Genomic DNA, 21,274 nt, shown 5'->3' on the forward strand with positions numbered 1-21,274 from the left:
TTTTCCCCAATGGAAACCTGAGTTGCACATTTGTGAATGTTCAGCCTTTTCACCATGGTCAGTTGCTGCCAACTGTTGGGCATCACTACGAAAGTATTAGCAAGTCAACGTAGCAGTGCGCAACAGTGTGCTGCGATCGTGACCTCCAGAATACACGGATGTGATTGGTTCGCTATATTCCACAGTATAACTGAATATTTTTATAGCTGTTCTGCATGATAATTATTGAATGATCATTTTAGTATTTATTACAACAGAGAATATTTCGTAATTAGCTATTTTAATCCATAAAATGAAGCCAAGTGCACAAAGTATGTTTTAAAAGCCGATATATTCATATACAGGGTGGTCCATTGATCGTGACCGGGCCAAATATCTCACGAAATAAGCGTCAAACGAAAAACCTACAAAGAAAGAAACTTGTCTAGCTTGAAGGGGGAAACCATATGGCGCTATGGTTAGCCCGCTAGATGGCGCTGCCATAGGTCAAACGGATATCAACTGCGTTTTTTTAAAATAGGAACCCCCATTTTTTATTACATATTCGTGTAGTACGTAAAGAAATATGAATGTTTTAGTTGGACCACTTTTTTCGCTTTGTGATAGATGGCGCTGTGATAGTCACAAACGTATGGCTCACAATTTTAGACGAACAGTTGGTAACAGTTAGGTTTTTGAAATTAAAATACAGAATGTAGGTACGTTTGAACATTTTATTTCGGTTGTTCCAATGTGATACATGTACCTTTGTGAACTTATCATTTCTGAGAACGTATGCTGTTACAACGTGATTACCTGTAAATACCACATTAATGCAATAAATGCTCATAATGATGTCTGTCAACTTCAATACATTTGGCAATACGTGTAACGACATTCCTCTCAACAGCGAGTAGTTCGCCTTCCGTAATTTTCGCACATGCATTGACAATACGCTGACGCATGTTGTCAGGCGATGTCGGTGGATCACGATAGCAAATATCCTTCAACTTTCCCCACATAAAGAAATCCGGGGACGTCAGATCCGGTGAACGTGCTGGTCCTAGTATGGTGCTTCGACGACCAATCCACCTGTCATGAAATATGCTATTCAATACCGCTTCAACCGCACCCGAGCTATGTGTCGGACATTCATCATGTTGGAAGTACATCACCATTCTGTCATGCAGTGAAACATCTTGTATTAACATCGGTAGAACATTAGGTAGGAAATCAGCATACATTGCACCATTTAGAATGCCGTCGATATAATGGGGGCCAATTATCCTTCTTCCCATAATACCGCACCATACATTAACCCTCCAAGGTCGCTGATGTTCCACTTGTCGCAGCCGTCGTGGATTTTCCGTTGCGCAATAGTGCATATTATACGGGTTTACGTTACCGCTGTTTGTGAATGACACTTCGTCGCTAAATAGAACGCGTGCAAAAAGTCTGTCATCGTCCCGTAATTTCTCCTGTGCCCAGTGGCAGAACTGTAGACGACGTTCAAAGTCGTCGACATGCAATTCATGGTGCATAGAAATATGGTATGCGTGCGATAGATGTTGATGTAGCATTCTCAACACCGACGTTTTTGAGATTCCCGATTCTCGCGCAATTTTTCTGCTACTGATTTGCGGATTAGCCGCGAAAGCAACTAAAATACCTACTTGGGCATCATCATTTGTTGCAGGTTGTGGTTGACGTTTCACATGTGGCTGAACACTTCCTGTTTCCTTAAATGGCGTGACTATCCGGCGAACGGTCCGTACACTTGAATGATGTCCAGGACACCGAGCAGCATACATAGCATACGCCCGTTGGGCATTTTGATCACAATAGTCATACATCAACACGATATCGACCTTTCCCGCACTTGGTAAACGGTCCATTTTAACGCTGGTAATGTATCAAATGGCTCTAAGCACTATGCGACTTAACTTCTGAGGTCATCAGTCGCCTAGAACTTACAACTAATTAAACCTAACTAACCTAAGGACATCACACACATCCATGCCCGAGGCAGGATTCGAACCTGCGACCGTAGCGGTCGCTCGGTTCCAGACTGTAGCGCCTAGAACCGCACGGCCACTCCGGCCGGCCGTAATGTATCACGAAGCAAATACCGTCCGCACGGGCGGAATGTGACGTGATACCACGTACTTATACGTTTGTGACTATCACAGCGCCATCTATCACAAAGCAAAAAAGTGGTCCAACTAAAACATTCACATCTCTTTACGTACTACACGAATATGTAATAAAAGTGGGGGTTCCTATTTAAAAAAAAACGCGCTGCTATAAAAAAATCATTAAGCGGGTCAAAGGCTTCAGTCCAGTCACTCTTCGACCAGTCTTGGGGGGGGGGGGGGGGGGGGAGGGGCAATAGAAGACAGGAAATGGAAAGCAGAAATTTTCAATTTCACATTCAAGAAATTATTCACGCAAGAGGGTCGTACATACGTACCGTCGTTAGAGTGCTGTACAGACTCTGGCATGGAGGACATAGAAATCGTCATCCGCGGCTTTGAGAACCAACTGAAAGAGTTGAGAACAAATAAGTCATCCGGTTCTGATGGAATCTCAATTTGTTTTTACAGAGAGTAGTCTGCTGCATTGGCCCCTTACTCAGCCCGCCTTTACGCGAATCTCTCGCCCAGTGAAAAGTCCCAAGCGACTGGAAAAAAGCGTAAGTGTCTCCTGTATATAGGAAAGGTAAAAGAACGGATCCATAAAATTACAGACCAGAATTCTTGAAAACATTATGAATATAATAAATTTCCTTGAAACAGAAAAGCTTCTGTCTACACACCAGCATTGATTTAGAAAGCATTACTCATGCGAAACTCGGCTTGCCCTTTTCTCACTTGATAAACAGCGAACTGTAGATGAAGGACAACAGACAGATCCCATACTCCTAGATTTCCGTACACGGATCGACATCGTGCCACACAGCACATTGTTTGCGAAGGTCCGAGCATACGGTTTAGGTTCCCAGAGATGTGAGTGGTTCGAAGGCTTTTTAAGTAATAGAACCCAGTACGTGGTTCTCGAAGGCGAGTGTTCTTCAGAGACAAGGATATCGTCAGGAGTGCCTAGGGAAATGTGATAGAGCTGCTTTATCCTCTGTATACATAAATCACCTGACTGGCAGAGTGAGCAGCGATTTACGGCTCTTTGCTGATGTCCGGGAAGGTTTCATCGTTGAGTGACTGTAGGAATATACATGACGGCTTAGAAAATTTTCTAGTTGGTGTGATGAATGGCAGCTTGCCTTAAATGTAAATTAATGCGGATGAGTTGGGAAAACAGTCCTGTAACGTTTGATTACAGCATTAGTAGGTTGCAGCTTGACACATTCACTACGATTAAGTATCTAGGCGTAGCACTGCAAGGCAATACGGGATGGAATGAGCACATTAAGCTGGTAGTGGGGAAAGGGAATGCTCGGAGTGCGACTCATTCTTGAGTACTGTTTTAGTGCTTGGAAGCCTCACCAGGTCAGATTGAAGGAAGACATCGAAGCGTTTCAGAGACAGGCCGCTAGATTTGTTACCGGAAGGTTCGATCAGCATTCGTCTTCAAGTCTGAGACTATTTCGCCTGTCTCATGCATCTTGTCCCCAGATGGGAGAGTTGTTATGGCTCTCTCAAGGCCATCAGTAGTTCTGACAGAATGTTGTATACTCCCGGGGCCTTGTTTCGACTTAAGTCTTTCATTACTCTGTCAAATACTTCACGCAGTATCATATCTTCCATATCATCTTCATCTACGTCCTCTTCCATTTCCATAATGTTATCTTCAAGTACATCTCCCTTGTATGGACCCCCTATATATGCCTTCCAACCTTCTGTTTACACTTCTTTGTTTAGGGCTGGTTTTCCATTTGAGCTTTTGATATGCGTACAGGTGGTTCTTTTTTCTACAAAGGTCTCTTTAATGTTCATGTAGGCGGCATATACCACAGTGATATATGCTTCTAAACCCTTGTATTTATCCTCCAGCCATTCCTGTTTAGCCGTTTTACACTTCCTGACAATTCCATATTTTATACGTTTGTATTCCGTTTCGCCTGCTTCATTTTCTCCCTTCATCAATTAAATTCAATATCTCTTGTGTTACTCAATGATTTCTACTAGTCCTCGTCTTTTTACCAACTTGATCCTCAGCTGCCTTCACAATTTCATCTCTCAATGCTACCCATTCTTCTTCTACTGTTCTCCTTTCCCCTGTTCTTTCTCTAAGATAACTCTGAAACTCTCTGCAACCTCTGGGTCTTTCAGTTTATCCAGGTCCCATCTCCTTAAATTCCTACCTTTTTGCAGTTTCTTTAGTTTTAATATACAGTTCATAACCAATAAATTGTGGCCAGAGTCCACATCTGCCCTTGGAAATGTCTTACAGTTTAAAATCTGGCTCCAAAATCTCTGTTTTTACCATTATAGAATCAATCTGGAACCTTCTGGTGTGCCGAACGGTTCTAGTCGCTTCAGTCTGGAACCACGCTACCGCTATGGTCACAGGTTCGAATCCTGCCTCCGATATTGATGTGTGTGATGTCCTTAGGTTAGTTAGGTTTAATTAGTTCTAAGTCCTAGGCGACTGATGACCTCAGAAGTTAAGTCGCATAGTGCTCTGAGCCATTTGAACCATTTGAACCTCTCCATTTCCTACTAGCAAATCAATGGAAAAACTGGTAGAAGCCGACCTCGGAGAACATCAATCGGACTCCGGAGAAAAGTAGGAACACTCGAGGCAATACTGCCTCTACGACTTCTCATAGAAGATAGTTTAAGGAAAAGCAAACTACGTTTATAGCATTTGTAGACTTAGAGAAAGCTTTTGACAATGTTGATTGGAATACTATCTCTCAAATTCTGAAAGTACCAGGGGTAAAATACAGGGAGCTAAAGGCTATTTACAATTTGTATAGAAACCAAAAGGCAGTTACAAGAGTCGAGGGGTATGAAAAGGAAGCAGTGTTCGAGAAGGGAGTGAGGCAGGTTTGTAACCTACACCGTTCAGTCTGTATATTGAGCAAGCAGTTAACGAGGCAAAATAAAAATTGGAGTAGGAATTAAACTCCAGGAATAAGAAACAAAAACTTTGAGGTTTGCCGATGACATTGTAGTTCTCTCAAAGACAGAAAAGGATTTGGAAGAGCAGTCGAACGGAATGGACAATGTCTTGAAAGAAGGATATAAGGTCCAAACGAGGATAATGGAATGTAGTCGAATTAAATCAGGTAATGCTGAAGGAATTAGGTAAGGAAATGAGACACTTAAAGTAGTAGATGCGTTTTGCCATTTGGGCAGCAAAATAACTGATGATGGTCGAAGTAGTGGAGATATAAAATGTAGACTGGCAATAGCAAGTAAAGCGTTTCTGAAGAAGAGATATTTTCTTAACGTCGACTATAGATTTAAGTGTCAGGAAGTCTGTCCTGAAAGTATTAGTATGGAGTGCAGCCATGTTTGGAAGTGAATTATGGACGATAAACAGTTTAGACAAGGAGAGAATAGAAGCTTTCGAAATGTGCTGTAGCAGATGATGGTTGAAGATTACAGGTGTCGATCATGTAACTAATGAGGAGGTATTGAACAGAACTGGGGAGAAAAGAAATCTGTAGCACAAATTGACCGAAAAAAGGGACCGGTTGACAGGACACATTCTGAGACATCAAACCAAACTAAACTACACCCGAACAGGCCATGAAGGCCCAACGGTACCGACTGGCCGTCGTGTCATCCTCAGCCCTCAGGTGTCACTGGATGCGTATATGGAGGAGCTTGGGGTCAGTATATCGCTCTCCCGGCCGTATGCCAGTTTACGAGATCGGAGACGCTACTTCTCAATCAAGCAGCTCCTTAGTTTGCCTCACAAGGGCTGAGTGCAGCCCGCTTGCCAACAGTTCTCGGTAGACCTGATGGTGAAGATAGTAACTGTTCTGAAAGAACAGATACCAATGATGACCATGCAGCTTCTTTAGAAAGAAATAATAGTTAATCGAAACCCTCAGCTGCCAACAGGTGTTATTGATATACCTCAGTGGGGACAGCTGAAAATGTGTGCCCCGACCGGGACTCGAACCTGGGTTCTCCTGCTTACATGGCAGACGCTCTATCCATCTGAGCCACCGGGGCACAGAGGACTTTTAATAAAGATATTTGAGTCTCACACAATCTTTTCTTGTGATATTTCATCGTGGGATGCATATTTTTCGTTTCACTCACTTTGATTTACAGTTTTCCTTCGTTTATCGGGTATTAAAACTTAGAAATAAATGTAATTTTTTTCACTCTATTCAATACATCTTTACACCACGCAATCTACAAAAATTTTAAGTAAACAGATTCGTGTATCACTGTTCATATATAACGCATTGTAATGGAAAAATTGAGAAGTAACCTCATTCACTGCCGCCAATAATCTCGCACCGTCCTGATCAGCTGAGTTTCGTGACAGCGAGTTATGAAGACGCTATGTTGCACATTTGCAGCGCTGATTATCAAATGAATTAAATGAAGGCTGTTGTACAACAGTTACTCAGAGAGTTGCACTCACTGTCAGCTCTCATAGGTTGGCAGTAGCTCCAATGACGACGGCTTCGTACTTCTACTGACATAGACCGATCATCAACCACACAGAGCAAATGATCACACCCTCAGCAAACGAAATGTAACACAATATGCTACTTTAAATTAGCGCCTGACTGTTGTTAGCCATTATTTGAATTTTGAAGAAGTAAGCAATTGTAAAGAGTGTTCCGTCGTACAACTGTCTTCTCATACCGATAGCCATTTGACGTGGGAACGGGGAGGGTTACTTTTTCGTTCCCTTGGAAGACAATATTTTCGAGACGGAACTCTCAGCATGGATATCCTTCTCAACGGAAACATGTATAGATGAGTATTTTCGTCACTGTCAATGGGCAGCATCACTTCATTATTAGCAATTTCCCGAGTTTGCTGATATGTGATCTTCCTTTCTTTTATTAATTACGCATTATTCAGAAGTACTAACATACGAAATATTCTGGCTAAAGAAATATAAATTTGATTTTGTGTTTCTCTTTATGTAGATACCGTTCAGTATTTAATTTTTCAGGATGACGTTATTTTTAAGATTGTATTTCATTTCAAACATGTTTATGTTTAACGTTAATGTTGGTAATAAGTGCTAATTCTTTTAATTTTGGCAAGAAGGAACAATTCACGTTTCTGAGGGGGAACAACATTAATTTTTCTCAAGAACGTATTCGTAAATGTTGAGAGTAAATTGACAATCATTTAAAGTTGTAAACTTGTACGAGGTATGGGAATGGAAATAAAACGGTCGATATTTTGAATCTATATTGCGCCAAATGTAAGTTCCATATGTGAAAAAGCGAGAAATTTGTTTCGATTATGTAGACTCGTTTTTGAAACTGAAGGAAAATATCAAACTACAAACTGCATTAGCTACGAGAACGTTTTGTCCGACAACAGATGTTCCGTCACTTTCGATAGCCTCTGCATACTGACAGTCATACACTGCAGTAGCTATGAGATGATTACCAATTTTGGTACATCTTCAAAGAATGATATTCTTAAAGAAAAGCTCATTGATTTTAAATTTAGTCTTTTTGTAATTTCAGTTCCAACCTCCTGTAAAACGTTCGTTACTCTAGTTAATTTTGGAACTCTCTTTACATACGTTTTACTTCATTTTAAGTAATTCTTTCGAGTTTTATGCTCATTTTGGTTGTCACTTTCCAGGTATTTTAGATCACAGAAGCCCGGGTCCTTCAGTTAGAGGTACTTTTTCGTATTCGTAAACTAAATGAATTCTCATTACCACCCCCCCCCCCCCCCTGCGGGTGACTAGAAATGAATTGAAACTGAAAGGCTTTATACACTGCAAAATAGTCTCAGGGGAAAATATTTCGCTGAAGATTCATTGCTGCGTTTCACTACAGGGCGAATTACCATTGGAATAAAAGCATTTAGTCTCGGTTTCGTAATGAGCTTCGGGCAGTTGTTTCTATGACGAACACCGGTCCGGCCTAGCACGCAACACCTCGGAAGCTATAGAATCTATGAATGCACTAACTAACTACATCAATACACTGTACAAAAGGACGCAGTTCAACTTATGAAAGTAGAGCTTAGACTCAAAAGAGCATATTACACACTGGATCTCTTCCATTTTCTTCAGACTTATAGAATTTGAAACTCCTTTTCTAGAAACAGTTTCCCAGAACAGTACAACGCAACTGAAGAAGAAACCTCAAAAAAACTGCCTTTGAAAATCAGAAGATTTTTGACCGCTGTTATGTAAATTCCCCCCCCCCCCCCCCCCCCGCTTCTCCTGCCCCCGCCCCCCACCACCAATGGACCATGAACCTTGACTTGACGTGGGTTGGGAAGCTTGCATGCCTCAGCGATACAGATAGCCATACCGTAGGTGCAACCACAACGGAGAGGTATCTGTTGAGCGGCCAGACAAACGTGTGGTTCCTGAAGAGGAACAGCAGCCCTTTCAGTAGTTGCAGGGGCAACAGTCTGGATGATTGACTGATCTGGCCTTGTACCACTAACCAAAACAGCCTTGCTGTGCTGGTACTACGAACGGCTGAAAGCAAGGAGAAACTACAGCCGTAATTTTTCCCGAGGGCATGCAGCTTTACTGTATGGTTAAATGATGATGGCGTCCTCTTAGGTAAAATATTCCGGAGGTAAAATAGCCCCCCATTCGGGTCTTCGGGCGGAGACTTCTAAGGAGAACTTCGTTATCAGGAGATACGAATGTGCCATTCTATGGATCGGAGAGTGGAATGTCAGATCCCTTAATCGGGCAGGTAGGTTAGAAAATTTAAAAAGGGAAATGGATAGGTTAAAGTTATATGTTGTGGGAGTTAGTGAAGTTCGGTGGCAGGAGGAACAAGACTTCTGGTCAGGTGAATACAGGGTTATAAATACAAAATCAAATAGGGGTCATGCAGGAGTAGGTTTAATAATGAATAAACAAATAGGAGCGCGGGTAAGCTACTACGAACGCATTATTGTAACCAAGATAGACAGGAAGCCCACGCCTACCACAGTTGTACAAGTTTATGTGCCAACTAGCTCCTCCGATGACGGAGAGACTGAAGAAATGTATATGTGATAAAAAGAAATTATTCAGATAGTGAATGGAGAAGAAAATTTAATAGTCATGGGGGACTGGAATTCGATAGTAGGAAAAGGAAGAGAAGGAAGAAAAGTAGTTAGTGTATATGGAATGAGGGTAAGAGGAGGCCGCCTGATAGAAATTTGTACAGAGCACACCTGAATCATAGCTAACACTTAGTTTAATAATCATGAAAGAAGGTTATATACGTGGAAGAGGACTGGAGACACTGGAAGGTTTCAGATAGATTATATAATGGTAAGAAAGAGATTTAGGAAACAGGTTTCAAATTGTAAGATGTTTCCAGGTGCAGACGTAGACTTTGACCACTATCTATTAGTAATGAACTGCAGATTAAAACTGAAGAAACTGCAAAAAGGTGGGAATTTAAGGAGATGGGACCTGGATAAACTGACAGAACCAGAGGTTGTAGAGACTTTCAGGGAGAGCATAAGGGAACGATTGACAAGAATGGGGGAAAGAAATACAGTAGAAGAAGAAAGGGTAGCTTTGAGAGATGAAATAGTGAAGGCAGCAAACAGCAGAAGATCAAGTAGGTAAAAAGACGAGGGCTAGTAGAAATTCTTGGGTAAGAGAAGAAATATTGAATTTTATTCATGAACGGAGAAAATATAAAACTGCGGTAAATGAAGCAGGCAAAAAGGAATACAAACGTAAATCAGATTAAGAACAGCCGACCAGTTGCAAAGGATAAAGTAATCTTTACCTAGGTTTCAATAGATATAAATCTATCTTCTTCAGAAGACGCAGTATTATAACAACATGAAGTGATATGTCCTTATTGTTTAGGCAAACATCTGCATAGTTACATTAATCATATAAAATATAGCCCTGACAACAGGGTTTGTCAAACAAATAAAATAGGTACATAGAAGTTGCAGAGCGCCTATTTTATTTGTTTGACAAACCCTGTTGTCAGGGCTATATTTTATATGATTAATGTAACTATGCAGATGTTTGCCTAAACAATAAGGACATATCACTTCATGTTGTTATAATACTGCGTCTTCTGAAGAAGATAGATTTATATCTATTGAAACCTAGGTAAAGATTACTTTATCCTTTGCAACTGGTCGGCTGTTCTTAATCTGATTTACGTGGAACCATTGCTGTAGCGCAGCTATGTTTAAAGTACTGAATACAAACGTCTCAAAAATGAGATCAACAGGAAGTGCAAATTGGCTAAGCAGGGATGTCTATAGGACAAATGTAAGGATGTAGAGGCATATATTTCTATGGATGAGATAGCTACTGCCTACAAGAAAATTGGAGAGGCCTTTGGAGGAAATAGAACAACTTGTATGAATATGAAGAGCTCAGATTGAAAACCAGTTCTAAGCAAAGAAGGGAACGCAGAAAGAGGGAAGGAGTATGTAGAAGGTCTATACAAGGGTGATGTACTTGAGGGCAATATTATGGAAATGGAAGAGGACGTAAGTGAAGATGAAATGGGAGATATGATACTGCGTGAAGAATTTGACAGAGCACTGAAAGACCTAAGTTGAAACAAGACCTCGGGAGTAGACAACATTCCATTAGAACTACTGACAGCCTTGGGAGAGCCAATCCTGACAAAACTCTACCATCTGCTGAGCAAGATGTATGAGACAGGCGAAATTCCCTCAGACTTCAAGAAGAATATAATTCCAATCTCAAAGAAAGCAGGTGTTGACACATGGGAAAATTACCGAACTATCACTTTAATAAGTCACAGCTGCAAAATACTAACATGAATTCTTTACAGACGAATGGAAAAACTAGTAGAAGCCAACCTCAGGGAAGATCAACTTCGATTCCGTAAAAGTGTTGGAACACGTGAGGCTATACTGACCCTACGATTTATCTTAGAAGATAGATTAAGGAAAGGCAAGCCTACGTTTCTAGCATTTGTAGACTTAGAGACCGCTTTTGACAACGTTCCCTGGAATACTCTCTTTCAAATTCTGAAGGTGGCAGGGAGTGAAAGGCTATTTACAGTTTGTACAGAAACCAGATGGCAGTTACAAGAGTTGGGGGGGGGGAGGCATGAAAGGGAAGTAGTAGTTGGGAAGGGAGTGAGACAGGGTTATTCAATCTGTATACTGAGCACGCAGTAAAGGAAATAAAAGGAAATTTTGGAGTAGGAATTAAAATCCATGTAGAAGAAATAGAAAATTTGAGGTTTGCAGATGACATTGTGATTCTGTCAAAGACAGCGAAGGACCTGGAAGAGCAGTTGAAATAATTGGACAGTATCTTGAAAGGAAGATGTAAGATGAACCGCAACAAAAAGCAAAAGGGGATAACGGAATGTAGTTGAATTAAATCAAGTGACGCTGAGGGAATTACATTAGGAAATGAGACACTTAAAGTAGCAGAGGAGTTTTGCTACTGGGGAAGCAAAATAACAGATTATGGTCGAAGTAGAGGGGATATAAAAAGTAGACCGGCAATCGCATGGAAAATGTTTCTGAAGAAGAGAAATTTAACATCGAGTATAGATTTAAGTATCAGGAAGTCTTTTCTGAAAGTATTTGTATGGAGAGTAGCCATGTATGGAAGAGAAACATGGACGATAAATAGTTCAGACAAGAAGAGAATAGAAGCTTTCGAAATGTGGTGCTACAGGAGAATGCTGAAGATTGGATGGGTAGATCACGTAACTAATAAGGAGGTACTGAACAGAATTGGGGAGAAGAGGAATTTGTGGCACAACTTGACTAGAAGAAGGGATCGGTTTACAGGACATGTTACGAGGCATGAAGGGATCACCAATTTAGTATTGGAGGGCAGCGTGGAAGGTAAAACTCGTAGATCGAAAACAAGAGATGAATACATTAAGCAGATTCAGTAGTTACTAGGAGATGAAGAAGCTTGCAGAGGATAGAGTAGCATGGAGAGCTGCATCAAACCAGTCACTGGACTGAAGACCACCACCACAACAACAACAACAACAACATTCACGTTTCCTACTAATCGACTGATTAACATACTTGATGGTAACTGAGTGCGTAGCTTACATATCTAGCAATTGCGTAGTAACTGATTCGAATCTCGGTATTAGCAGCTTTTTATTTTACTTTCATTTAAACTCCGTTTTTAGTAACAAATGAAAATGTTCACTATGGGATATTATTACTGGTGCATGTAACTTTTTCATTTCACAATAAGGCATTTCGCATGCCTATCAGATTTTTATTTATTTTCATGGAACTTGTTATTAAAAATAGAGGTTAGTAAATATGGAATTTAAATATAAGTTGCATTTGTTAGTAAATCTTCTATTCCCTGACCTTATCCTAAGCCTTCATGGAGTCGGCATGTTAATCTGGATCTGGCGGTGTTAGTAGCAGAGGATTCCCGAATGCCCTCCCGTCCCCAACCCCCTTGTCTCCCCCCCCCCCTTTCCAACCCCGCCGCCCCACACATACACACCCACACCGGGACGGAATTTGTGCACCTCATCTGTTTGCGGCTCATCTTATCCCAAGGCAGCTGTACGTTTCAGAGGAGCCACATCAGAAACATTCGAGATTGAGACAGGCCTCAGACAAGGGGATGCTCTCTCATGTGTTCTGTTCAATGTCGTCTTAGAGAAAGTAATAAAAGAGTGTAGGCAACAGAGGTGGGCTGGAGTAGAGATGGACGGTAACTTCAATTGTTTCGCATATACAGATGATATAGTACTATTAAGCGAATCAAAGCACGAGTTGAAAGAAATGTACCAGAAAATGGACAATTATGCGCAGAAGGTAAGGCTCAAAGTGAATCGAGACAAAACAGAGTTCATGTAATTAGGAAGAAGACAAGAGCAGATAGAATTTCTTGAGATAGATGGCAAGAGGTCCAAGGGAGTAGACCAGTTCAAATACTTGGGATCGTGGTTTACCACGGACAACTACATAAAAATTGTCATCAAGGAAAGAATAGCAGTGGGAACGAAATACATGCATACCCTCAGAGAGACGCTTGGCTCTAAATCGATCTCAGTGAACACTAAGATGAAAATCTACAACACAGTGTGAAACGTCCCCTTAGAAAAATTATTGAATTACTGTGCTGATAAATCTCTTACATTATTTGATTTTCGAACAGCTGAGCAAAACTGAACGTACTCAGACATTTCGCTCTTTACCTATTCTGATCAACACTAAACTGACGCACAATATTTTTTAGCGCATCGCAGTCTGACTTTCAATAATCCCTACAAAAGAATGGCCCTGACTACCATTAACCTATACCTTTCACAAATTACTTACCTCACAAAAATCTTCATTACTCGAACTACTGCAATACAGCGAGCGCCTCTACTGACAGCTAAATAAAAGATTCAGACTACTGAACGCACTAACTACTGATAGGCATAGTTAGCAAATGAAAGATTTTGATAGAGAACAAACAATGTATTTACCTGAATAGTGTTCAAAAGTCATAATATATATAGCAGTTCATGACATCCATTCTTACAAATGTACTGTTTCTGATGGACACACGTCCAGATCATCCGCTCTCAAAAATCCTCCATCTCACTTCCCCACATCCACCACTGCTGGCGGCTCACCTCCAACTGCGCAACGCTACGCGCTGTTAACAGCCAACAGCCCAACACTACAATAGCGAATATTACAACAATGCCACCCAGCCTCAGACTGCACACAGCACAGTCAGTGATTTTCATATAGAGCGCTACGTGGCGTTACCAATAAAAAAACCTAAACAGCCTACTTACAAGTGATATGCCCAGCAGTTAAGTATGGTTCAGAAACATGGAGCATGACTAAGCGAGAAAGGGAAAAACTGTTAGTATTTGAAAGAAGAGTAATGAGGAAGCTGCGGGGACCAGTTTTAGAAAATAGAGAATGGAGGAGGAGGAAAAACGAGGAAATGTACCTTCTGATGCGACAACCAACTACGCTACTGGCCATGTAGCCAGTATGCTAGATGGAAGACAGGCGAAGATGGCTCTAGCGGGGAAACCAAAAACCAAACACTCCATTGGACGACCAAGGCAGCGCTGGATGGACGACCTGGTGAAGGACCTAGCAGCCCTGGGAACTGAAGACATCTGGTGGAACCGGGCACAAAACAGGGAGGGATGGAGGCAGTTTGTAGTTGCGACTACGTTTCCTGTACATGCAGCCCTCGTCGTTAATCAGTGAGGCGGATTCGATTCGGGGCCTTGTGCCTACCTGGATCTCGGAAGCAGAGTGCTAAATCACGCGGCTCTTGGGGCGAGTCACCATTCGTTGATAAATCCAGAATTTAAATAAGAATCCCATTTCTCAGTAAATAGGCAAATCGTCCAAGCGTGCAGAAGAACAAACAGGTCCTCCATATAAGGCCCTTTTGTCAGACAGTATACGCGGTGTAGTAGCTGCACCAAAACGAGGGTCTCGGCGCCTGTAGGTGTGACTGGACGGCTGAACGGGAAGGCGGCAGCAGCGGCAGCGGCAGCCGAGCGGCTACGAAGCGACTGACTGTGTGAGTCGTGACCGCGAATAATGGGCGACGGCGCCGCACACGAACACAGCCAGACTGACAGCCAATTACGTTTCTACAGCTGCGTGACGCAGCACGCCGCGCCGCAGCACGCTGACAGCGCTCATTTCTCTCCAATTATTCCTCACTCTAATCTATTTTCCATTTGATCCCAGCTACCAGCTGAACGTGTTGCTGTCTGCACGGCGTCACCACTTCTTATTGAGTGTGTTTGGTCTCAGCTGTTAATCACCAATAAGGGGGCCCGCTACTGACACGATGAATCATTAAGCTCCGATTCTTCTGCCTCTATTTCTGTATCACCAAAACAGGGAACCTAATATGGTTGCCATCCTGTGTGCAGTAATGACGACCACGCAGGTAATTCGTACCATAACATTATAAATGCGAAAGTATTCCTGTTTGTTACGTTTTCGCAACAAAATCGCTTAACCGACTTCGATGAAACGTAATACGGAGATAGCCTGAATCCTGAGGAAGAACGTACGCTACGTTAGAAAGTGCAGTGCAAGCTATTTATTGTGTTGAAGAATATTACCCCAATTAGAGAAAATATTTTCTCTTACAAAATGCTGTTTACTCTTTCACTTCTGAACTTTATGTTTATGAAAGTGCTTCTACTGGTTGGTATGTTCTACATAATCCGATTCAACGTACCGAACATAATACTTACAAAACGCTCAACGTTTTTCATCCATACTTCCAAATTGATATTGTTAAATGCAAAAGTAACTCTGTTACGTTTCCACGACTCATCCGCTGAACCGTTTTCAAACGAAATGCAATACGGAGATAACGTGAACCCTGAAAAAGAACGTAGGTTCCTTCAGGGGGAAAAATCGATGCCTAAGAGGGTCAAGCAGGGAATGAAACATCTTTTTCTGCATCTGTCAACATAAACAATATTTAAAAAACTCAGATAAGTGCGAATAGGACTAGTACATTGACGGTTTTGTACAGAGGTAATTATGTATGTAGATAGTTCGTCCGTCCAGGGAATCAAAAATCTTCAAGATTTTTGCCTGTATATTGATACTGGTGAGATATCGTTCCCAAGGAAATCCCATATCTTTCGAGAATGGCAAAAAATAGTTTTTTCGTGTGATGTAATTCTAAATTAACAACTTTCGGATTTTTTCCGTTGCTTGTACTGTGAAATCTTGGTTCTTGCCAAATTTCATGATTCTTTGTCAACTGGAAGTATCCTTATGGTTTCGATTAGTGAGTTTGGGAGTGTCAAAATATGTGATCTAAATAGCCGTAACTTTGGATTTCATTGACATAGAAGCTTACTTTATTGCACTGTCAAGGGACTATAGACCCTACTAGGCGACATAAATTTTAACTGGATAGCCTACTCGCTCCTGAGAAAAAGTGGCCTTAGCACACGGATGGACAGACAGACAGTCGGATAACAAATAATAAAAAAATTTTCTTGTGATGTAATTACAAATTCACAGTTTTCTGGTTCTTTTCCTTTACTTCCACTGTGAAATCTTGCCTCTTACAAATTTTCGTGATTCCATGTCAATTGGAAATATCCTATAGCCTTTATGAATGAGGTTGCGAGCAACAAAATATGTGACATAAACAGCCGTTTGTTTGGATTCCACTGACCTAGAAGCTTACATTTATTATTCTGCAAGGAACTGTAGACCTTAGTATGCGACATAAATTACAACTCGATACGTCAAACTCTTCCTGAGAACATGGGCTTTTAACAGTTGGACAGACAGGCAGACGGATAACAGAGTAGTGATCCTATCAGCGTTCCATTTTTGCCGACTGACGTATGGAACCTTAAAAAATTATTAATTGTTTTCCCATAATGTACACGTCGAATAATGTATAGGTACTTCAGCAGCATGATGCTCAGATGCGCGCTCCTGCCCACGCCCCTCCAAACAGACAGACACGTGAGGGCAGCTAACGGCATTGCACGTGCAGTAGCTTACTCGCACATCATAATAAAACTACCGATATGCGGGCGCAGCGACGGGTAATAGCTAGTATAGAAATAAAACTGAAAAATAAGAAAAATCTATTCTTTTATTGAACTGATTCTTATTTTTTAGAACGTTCCAGACTCTATCAAAATAGCACCATAGCCAATACGGACACGCTGTTGAAGGGTCTCCACTTCAGCAACTGGTACAACATACAAACAGTTTTCAGATGTCTCCACAAGTAAAAATCAAAGGAGTTTAACTCCCATAATCGCGCTGTAAACGCACATGGTACTCCCGGTCCTATACATCTCTTGGGGAAAATATTTTTAACATTTTGACGTACAAAAAGATACGGAAAAACGTTAGTACTAAAGATACATTCTTTGTCATCAGCCTCCTGACTGGCTCGATGCAGCCCGCCACGACTTTCTATCTTATGCCAATCTCATATCTCAGAGCAGAACTCATATCCAACGTCCTGTTGGACTAACTGTACCCCATAGTGTCAGCCACAGTTATACGATTATTTATAAACAAATGCTTTGCTATGTACTTATTTTAGCCTTCTGTTAGTCCATCTCTATCTTCCACCTCTCTCTGTCCATCGCCTCCACCCACTCTCTTTGTCCACCTCCACCTTGTCCAACCTCTTTCTCTATGAACCTCCTGCACCCCCCACTCTCTGTCAATCTTCTCGTGCCCCTCTCGGTCCATCTCCTCCTCCCCCCTCTTTCTATCCAACTCTTCCTCCCTCCTATCCATCTCCTCCTCCCCCTCTCTCTGTCCATCTTCTCCTCCTCCACCCTCTCTATCAACCTCCTCCATTCCCCACTCTCTGTCAATCCTCTCGTCCCCCCTATCTACTCATCTCCAACTCTCCCTGTCCATCTACTCTTCCCCCCTCTTGCTGTTCCTCCCCTCCTTCCTCCTCTCTCTATCCATCTCCTCCTCCCCCTTTCCCTTTCCATCTCCTCCTACCCCTTTTGCTGCTCCTCCCCTCCTCCCTCCTCTCTCTCTGTCAGTCTGCTCTTACTTTCTTTCTCTGCACATTTCCTCCTCACCCTCTCTCTGTTCATCTCTTCCTCCTCTCTCTGTCTCCTCCTCCACCTATTTGTGTCCATCTCTCTTTCCCCATTCTCCCTGCACGTCATTACCGCCAACGCAGTAGGAAGCTCGCTGTTTTTACCCCCACAGTATTTCTCCCAGATCGTAATTAATATGTGCACCAAATTTGGTTGAAATCGTTCTAGGGGCTTAGGATGAGATTTTTACCCATGGCTTTCCCCGCGTAGGCACATTTAAAGTACACTACATAAGTATTTGACACATTTTACATATATTTGTATTTCTAGCGAATTTTGCTCTGCAGTTTAATTTTCACGTACCTCAAAGTTTATGATATCGTATCGCCTGAACTATGTGTCGTACAATGACATAATTTTGCAGGTACATTTAGCAACATATATGGATCCTGTCTGCGAAATGAGTTGCGAGTAGAGTTCGTGGCAAAGAAGTAATAAATTTAAAGGTTATTCATGATGCTGCAATTTTTCACCCATCTTGGTTATTATGACTTATATCTCCTGAATTATGTGTCATGTAATGATATAATTTTGCTGGTACGTTCAATAGTACATCTGAATACTGTCCGCAACATGTATCGTGAATACAGTTAGTAGTAAATAAGTAATAAATAAAATCGTCATGCTTCATGCGGCAGTTTTACTGCATGAAGAGCAAAAATGTAGTAAGCGATAAACTATTTCCCTTTCTTCCTCTTGTAGGTGTTGTCAGAGAGAAAAAGATTGGTAAATGTTTGATTTTATGTGTAAAGTTTGCTGCTCTCGTTCTCAAATGCTGGATGGATAAATTTAGGATATTCGCGCATCGTGGGCTACACTTCATTTGCAGCCTCACCCCCATCCCTTTGATCGGTAGATATATATTAGAAGCCCGTGTGTTAATTCATGATATATTCATATCCATTTCAAATTTCACCCAGGTCCGTCCAGTCATTTCAGGAGTAACAAATAAACCGACACACTCACGCATGCACGCACGCACTCACACACACACACACACGCACACACACACAAATTATGCATTTATAATACATTTAAGATGTATTTCGCTCTCGGTCCTTCCCTAGTGTTTTACTCTCTAAAGCTCCCTCTAGGGCCAAGGAAATTATTCCTTGATGCCTTAATACGTGTCCTATCATGCTTTCCTTTCTTCTTTCCAATATTTTCCATATGTTTCTACCCTCTCCGAATTTGCGGAAAACCTTTTTATACTGTATCTCATCAGTCCATCCAATTTTCAACATTCTTCTGTGGAACCACATCTCCGACACTTCGATACTCTTCCTCTCAGCTTTCCCCACAGTCGAATATTAAATGCCGTACAATGATGTGCTCCAAACGGACATTCTCAGAAATGTCTTCCTCAAATTAAGGCCATTTGATACTAGTGGACTTATGTTGGCCAGGTGCACCCTTTTTTCCTGTGCTTGTCTGCTTTTTATGTTCTCCTTGGTCCATCCATAATTGATTATTTTGCTGCCTAGGTAGTAGAATTTCTTAACTTCATCTACTTCGTGACCATCAATCCTGGTATTAAGTTTCTCGCAGAGCCGTGCTGGCCCTGGCTTATGCGTTGGTTTATACCTTGACTGTCACTCTGCGTTTGATTTCCCGCGGTTATTGCGATTATGTCGTGGTTCTTACTCTTTCTACGTGTGGCAGCAGCGGTGTGTATCGATATTCGCACCTTGTTCTATCTTTGGTCTGGTGCTTATAGCTTCTGGCTAGCCATGTAGGAATCAACATGGATTCCGGAAACAGCGATCGTGTGAGACCCAACTCGCTTTATTTGTTGATGAGACCCAGAAAATATTAGATACAGGCTCCCAGGTAGATGCTATTTTTCTTGACTTCTAGAAGGCGTTCGATACAGTTCCGCACTGTCGCCTGATAAACAAAGTAAGAGCCTATGGAATATCAGACCAGCTGTGTGGCTGGATTGAAGAGTTTTTAGCAAACAGAACACAGCATGTTGTTATCAATGGAGAGACGTCTACAGACGTTAAAGTAACCTCTGGCGTGCCACAGGGGAGTGTTATGGGACCATTGCTTTTCACAATATATATAAATGACCTAGTAGATAGTGTCGGAAGTCCCATGCGGCTTTTTGCGGATGATGCTGTAGTATACAGAGAAGTTGCAGCATTAGAAAATTGTAGCAAAATGCAGGAAGATCTGCAGCGGATAGGCACTTGGTGCAGGGAGTGGCAACTGACCCTTAACATAGACAAATGTAGTGTATTGAGAATACATAGAAAGAAGGATCCTTTATTGTATGATTATATGATAGCGGAACAAACACTGGTAGCAGTTACTTCTGTAAAATATCTGGGAGTATGCGTGCGGAACGATTTGAAGTGGAACGATCATATAAAATTAATTGTTGGTAAGGCAGGTACCAGGTTGAGATTCATTGGGAGAGTCCTTAGAAAATGCAGTCCATCAACAAAGGAGGTGGCTTACAGAACACTCGTTCGACCTATACTTGAGTATTGCTCATCAGTGTGGGATCCGTACCAGATCGGGTTGACGGAGGAGATAGAGAAGATCCAAAGAGGAGCGGCGCGTTTCGTCACAGGGTTATTTGGTAACCGTGATAGCGTTACAGAGATGTTTAACAAACTCAAGTGGCAGACTCTGCAAGAGAGGCGCTCTGCATCGCGGTGTAGCTTGCTCGCCAGGTTTCGAGAGGGTGCGTTTCTGGATGAGGTATCGAATATATTACTTCCCCCTACTTATACCTCCCGAGGAGATCACGAATGTAAAATTAGAGAGATTAGAGCGCGCATGGAGGCTTTCAGACAGTCGTTCTTCCCGCGAACCATACGCGACTGGAACAGGAAAGGGAGGTAATGACAGTGGCACCTAAAGTGCCCTCCGCCACACACCGTTGGGTGGCTTGCGGAGTATAAATGTAGATAGATGTAGATGTAGATCAGTCAGGAAATCTCCGCGCGGCGTGGTGGGCTGGGCCCGCTGGCGGTCTCTTCACAGTGTTGGAGTGTGTGGGAGCAGTTCCGATTGCTACGGAGTTTGTGGCTCACTGACCAAGGACAGCAAAGTTGAGTGGTGATTTAGTCACCGAAGCCAGTCTGTTCACATTGTGCCGTTGGTTTTCATGGTTGGCTGTTGGGGTATTCCCGTGAGTAACAGCGAGTGTTCGAGTTGGCGAAGGTTTGGCCACCATCCGATGAAGTTTAACGGTATTTTGATTATTTGAAGTCCAAGTGCACCAGCGGAAGTTTCTGCCTTGTGGCCGTTAGCGTTCCGGTTACCTGCCCTGGCCGCTGACGTAAAATTCAGGCAGTGTCCTTTCCTCACCGTGTTGCTGTCCAACACGTGTGTGTAGTTTTGACAGCTTATGCATACTTGGTAATGGGGGGGGGGGGGGGGGGACGCCTTTTAAGTTTCGGCATTGGAGTTCGTTGTGTACTGGTAGGGTGGAAAGCAAGCCGTCTTGTCGGTGGGTCCGTTGACTGTCTCTTAGTTGCGTTGCCGGCGGATCGGATACAGTTGGGCCAACTACCTGTCTCCCCTAAGCGAACGTTAATATTTCAAGTGCAGACCGACCCCCGAAAACTTCTGAGCACCACTGCCTGTACTGCCTCTTCT

The 21,274-nt window shown here is 42.2% G+C and overlaps 1 non-coding gene across 1 annotated transcript; it reads right to left on the reverse strand.

Moving 5' to 3' along the window:
• Positions 1 to 6,051: 6,051 nt before the first annotated feature.
• Positions 6,052 to 6,125, reverse strand: Trnat-ugu. Its single transcript has one exon. It is a non-coding gene; the product is annotated as a tRNA-Thr (tRNA).
• Positions 6,126 to 21,274: the final 15,149 nt, after the last annotated feature.

This window comes from Schistocerca americana, chromosome 3 (genome assembly GCF_021461395.2).
Source record: "Schistocerca americana isolate TAMUIC-IGC-003095 chromosome 3, iqSchAmer2.1, whole genome shotgun sequence".
Taxonomy (NCBI): domain Eukaryota; kingdom Metazoa; phylum Arthropoda; class Insecta; order Orthoptera; family Acrididae; genus Schistocerca; species Schistocerca americana.